This window comes from Equus caballus, chromosome 4 (assembly GCF_041296265.1).
Source record: "Equus caballus isolate H_3958 breed thoroughbred chromosome 4, TB-T2T, whole genome shotgun sequence".
NCBI classification, from domain to species: Eukaryota; Metazoa; Chordata; class Mammalia; order Perissodactyla; family Equidae; genus Equus; species Equus caballus.
In genome coordinates this window covers 74,497,639-74,503,642 of record NC_091687.1, presented here as the reverse complement: position 1 = coordinate 74,503,642, position 6,004 = coordinate 74,497,639, and positions in this window count along the sequence as shown.

Genomic DNA, 6,004 nt, shown 5'->3' with positions numbered 1-6,004 from the left:
GTCCCATGTCTGACCGAGCAAGGGAAACAATAGAAAAAATGAACAAATGGGACTACATCAAACTAAAATTCTTCTGCACAGCAAAGGAAACCATTGACAAAACGAAAAGACAGTCTAACAATTGGGAGAAGATATTTGCAAACCATATATCTGATAAAGGGTTAATACCCAAAATATATAAAGAACTCATACATCTCAACAACAAAAAAACTAACAACCCAATAAAAAAAATGGGCAAAAGATCTGAACAGATATTTCTCCAAAGAAGATATACAGATGGTCAACAGACACATGAAAAGATGTTCAACATCACTAATTATCAGGGAAATGCAAATCAAAACTACGATGAGATATCATCTCACACCCATCAGAATGGCTATGATTAACCAGACAGGAAATAATAAGTGTTGGAGAGGATGTGGAGAGATGGGAACTGTCATACATAGCTGGTGGGAGTGCAAACTGGTACAGCCACTATGGAAAACAGTATGGAGATTCCTCAAAAAATTAAGAGTAGATCTACCCTTTGATCCAGCTATTCCACTGCTGGGTATTTATCCAAATAAGTTGAAGACACAAGTGCATAAAGATACCTGCATCCCTATGTTCATTGCAGCATTATTCACAATAGCCAAGACTTGGAAGCTACCTAGGTGCCCATCAAGGGATGAGTGGATAAAGAAGATGTGGTATTTACACAATGGAATACTGCTCAGCCATAAGAAAGGATGAAATCTGGCCATTTGTGACAACGTGGATAGAACTTGAGGGTATTTTGCTAAGCGAAATAAGTCAGAGGGAGAAAATCAAATACTGTATGATCTCACTCATAAGTAGAAGATAAAAACAACAAACGAACACATAAGAGACAGAGATTGTTTTGGTGGTTACCAGAGAGGAAGGGGGAGGGAGGAAGGTGAAAGGGGTCACTAAGCACACGTGTGGTTAATGGATCGTAATTAGTCTTTGGGTGGTGAACATGATGTAGTCTACACAGCAATGGAAATATAATGATGTATACCTTAAATTTACATAATGTTATAAACCAATGTTACCACAATAAAAAAACAAACAAACAAACAAAATTTGTTGGGAAGCTTTTATCGTCACTAAATAAGAATAAGTGGACATGTGGGTTTCAATAAATATTTTCATTTTTCCTTTTTTTAAAAAAATACACTTCCTGATTCCTGACTCGGTGGAAAGATAGCCCATGGTCTTAACGCTCTTTCTCCTTTTCTCGGCTTCTCTTGGGCAAACATTCAGAGGGGATAGATTACCAGCTTTTTCTGATGATCTATTTCTTTTGTTCATCTTCTACTGAATTTAAATGGGATCATTATTTTAAGCTGGAATAAAATAATTTTATACACCCTGCCTCAGAGAAATCTTGTTTCCGTTAAAATTATCTTTCTAAGCAATAAAAATGGGTTATAACACAATGGTTTGAGCAGTATTTCCCAAGACACCTCAGTTAGTCCAAATGACATGCACACCAAAATTCTTCTATTTTCCACAGACTGTTAGCAAAACAATCAAACAAAAAAGCCATTTTTCTGTGTTATTTTTAACTCTGCTGGTTTGCTTTGTTCTTATCCAAGAGGCTGCTTTCAAGACTGGTGTCCACTGGCAGAGTCCTAGCCGGATGACCCTGGTGTTTTCCTGAGGAGTAAGTATGCTATCTTCCCTAAATGGCAGCTCACCGGCCACACTGGGAAGCTGGGGCCTCCTGGTTTTAGGTTGCTCCACAGCCTAAAAGCCTCCAGATGTCAACAGCAGAGTGTGGCGGGCAGGGCTGGTCCAGGCTCACCTGCAGGTGGTTGCCAAGGCAGAACAATTTGAGGGGCTGTAGGAAGACTCTTCCAGGGTCCACAAAACGGAATGGAAAGTACATGGCATTGGACCTGGGGTCAGAGATGTGTGTGATCCTTCCAGCTTGGCTGGCAACATCAGCAGGGGTATGCAGTTGGAGCTCATTGTCAGAAAAAAGAAAACAAACGAACAAAAACATCTCTTAGCCTCTTGTGAACACATACAAATTCCAAAGTATGGTGCAAAACACTCCTTTCTTTTCCTATAGGGACGCATCTCAGTTCAGCCGTCCTTTCTACTTCTTTTCCTACTTCTCCGCCTCACATTAGTGTCCTGGCTCCCTCCTTTCACTGCACCTTGTGGTCATTAGTCCAAGACAGACAGGGTCCTGGCTCCAACTCAGGTAGGCAAATGCGGACCATTACATTCTTCAGACTAGATCATTTGGATAACAAACCCTCCCGCATATATTCATCACGTCTTGTAACATAGCATAAGTTATTTTGCTAAAAGGCTCACACCCCACCATCCTTGGCCAGATAAAATCAGGATGCTGTGGTCTTAACCAGTGCAGCAGAAAATTATTTTGGCCCTAAGTCCCCACATGTAAGAAGTTTAAATATCGTGGGTTATTTCCAACATAGCACACTTACTACTTTTAACTTTAATAGTAATTACAACAACTAATATTTATTGTGTTTCTGACAGTTTTAATCCTTTATCACTTTTCTAAGCCTCTGAACATTACTTAGAAATAGATTTTAGGGGCCAGCTGGTGGCATAGTGCTTAAGTTCATGCACTCTGCTTTAGGGGCCCGGGGTTCCGGGCTTCAGATCCTGGATGTGGAGCTACACACCACTCATCAAGTCATGCTCTGGCAGTGTCCCACATACACAAAAGAGGAAGATGGGCACAGATGTTAGCTCAGGGCCAACTTCCTCACCAAAAAAAAGAGAAATAGATTTTATAAATAACCAATTGTACTGATAAACAACCAAAGAGATTCATTTCTCCAAACTCACAGTAAATAGTGGAAACAGAATTCGAACCAGGAAGTTGGGTTCCTGAGCCTGTCTCAAGCGCCATATTTGACTGTCGTGAGACAGCATGTAGCCAAAGTGTACAAAGTTTCAGCTATGCAAGGTGAATGGGCTCTCAAGACCTAATGCGCAGCATGGTGAGGACAGTTAACAATATTGTAAGTGTATACTTGAAATTTGTTAAGGTGATAGATCTCAAATCTTCTACCCCCATTCCCCACACACATGAATGGTCACTATGTAGAGGTGATGGATATGTTGTTTAGCTTAATTGTGGTGCTCATCTAACAACGTACACATACATCAAAACATCAAGTTGTACATGTTAAATATATACAATTTTTATATGTCAATGATATCTCAGTAAAGCCGTTTTTAAAAAAGAACAAAAATGGGTGGTTCTATTAAAAAAAATTCTCCAAATGTTAACATTTACCATAGTTGCTTTATACAGACACACACATTTTTTTTCCGAATCACTTTGAAATTGAAGACGTGATGTCCCTTTACCCTTAAATGCTTCCTTGTGTGTTTCCTAAAAATAAGGACAGTCTTTTATATAACCATGATACAATTATTAAAATAGGGAAATGAACATTGATATAATATTACCGTCTAGTCTACAGACCTTATTCAGATTGTTCTAGTTGTTCCAATAATAGCCTTTATAGTGAATTAAAATCCCTGTGTTGCAAAAAAAAAAAAAAAAAAAACTACGATATGTAGACATGCAGCCAGCCAATATTTAAAATAGGGTCAATGGAAGTTGTTAATCTGTGAATCCAAATACCAGGAGCCATGGTGACGGGAGTTCTCCAGGTTGTGAGTGACCACGGCTCCATTTAGACCACACAGGCAGGACAGTGCGGATCCAAAAAGATGGATGAAATGACTTATCCACTTATCTGACACTTCTTCATGTTATAAAAATTGATGAGGATTTTTAGGCTGGTTAATTTTAAAACTACAGATGAGAAGGAAACATTTACATTTGTAAGGGAAACCTCTATCTGCAAAGATGCCTCCCTCTCTGTGCCAGGAAGAAGGGGGATGGCCTTATCTCTAGAAACTCTTAATCAATGCCAGAGGCAAGGACTTAAGTTGTTTACTGTCTGGCAACTTCATGTAACTGACTCCCCCCCCAAATCCTCCTTTGTCTTTAGCTGAGGATAATATTCAAGTGGTGACTTCTGCTATTTACTCAATCCTGTTTGATTCTTGTCTAAAAGTTGTGGGACCGCCAAATGGCCTGACCCTACAGGCACTGATACCATTTTAACTTTTTTACATATTCTTTCCTTTGTCTTGTAAAGAGACAACTCACATACCTATGCCTTAAATTTAGCCTTACTCTCCACCCAACTTTGCAGCAGAAGCAGCAGCAGCAACATGCCGGCAGCAGCTCTGCCTGCCCATGGGTCCTGTCCCCATGCTATTCGATTCTCTAAATAAAAGAGCACTACTGCCAGATCTTAAGAGTCTAAGAAATCTTTCTTTCGACTCCTTGGCTCACCGACCCCGCATCATAAATCACAAATTTCTTGGAATAAGGATCATTTATTATTGAGCGTGAAATACATCCACTGCATAAGTAGAAAGAAAAAAGACATAAGAGCAAACCAATTCACAGAAAGAAATGAGTATTTTTTTTAACGATTTTATTTTTTTCCTTTTTCTCCCCAAAACCCCCCAGTACATAGTTGTATATTCTTCGTTGTGGGTCCTTCTAGTTGTGGCATGTGGGATGCTGCCTCAGTGTGGTTTGATGAGCAGCACCATGTCCGCGCCCAGGATTCGAACCAACGAAACAATGTGCCGCCTGCAGCAGAGCGCGCAAACTTAACCACTCGGCCACGGGGCCAGCCCTGAAATGAATATTTTTAAGAAGAGTTGTTGCCTCAGCTTCTCTGTGGCTTCTGAAATGATGTTACAACACATCCTGATAAATTATTTTGCCACACCCCATCAACAGGTTAATAAGAATTTTTCAGTAAACAAAAATTTAAGCTTCGTTAAATATTCTGCACAATACCTATCAATTTTAAGAAAATAAGTATGCAGAACAAACGTTTTTGAGTGCAAAATGAGTAAAACATCTTGCATTTATTTCATTAACTATTTAGTGTTATGAAATGTGTGGTGTGTTTAATTTTAGTGAAAACCCAAATGTTTTTGATCAACCCAAAATGACAGAATTGCAATACATTCTTCAATAGACTTGCACGATATATTTATATTAAATAAAAGATTTTCTAAGACTCATATGCTTTTTTTTTTTAAAAGATTTTATTTTTTTTCCTTTTTCTCCCCAAAGCCCCCCAGTACATAGTTGTGTATTCTTCGTTGTGGGTTCTTCTAGTTGTGGCATGTGGGACGCTGCCTCAGCGTGGTTTGATGAGCAGTGCCATGTCCGCGCCCAGGATTCGAACCAACGAAACACTGGGCCACCTACAGTGGAGCATGCGAACTTAACCACTCAGCCACGGGGCCAGCCCCGACTCATATGCTTTTTAAGCTCATTTTTACCACACCATATCTTATAAACTGTGTGCCTTACCTCTTTTGCTAAAACAAGGCAGGTTCTAAATATCGCAAATATACAATTTTATGCTATAGTTTAGTAAAGGCCACAAACCAATCAGATTTCTTCAAAGTTAATCAGCGAGGTACTGAAGGATTTTATTTTTTTCATGAGAAACAGAGCCAACAAAGCTTGTATAATTATATATAACACTGCATCTCATTTGCTCCCCCACTTGAATGTAAGCTCCTCTAGGGTAGGATGGTTTGCACAAAGAGCTCAAAAAACATTAGTTGAATAAATTGGGCTCTCTCTTTTGACCCCCACCCCACCATACACCTGTAGGGGAGGAAGACATTTCCTCTTCCCAAATGTGGGTTCATCTGGCCAGAGAATGAATTAAATTCACATGAGACAGAATAGCAAGAGAAAATTAAACAAAGCTTTATGAGGAACCATGGCCTGGGGCCTTTCTTCCCGAAGGAATAAAGGGCACCGAAGAAGTGGGGTTCACATAGTGGTTATATACCCCCAAACAGGGTGTTTCACATGTGATTGAACTGTCCCTCCCACAATAGTCACAAGATTGCCCTGTCGGCACAGTGGGGGAGGGAAGTCAGTTACAGGAGG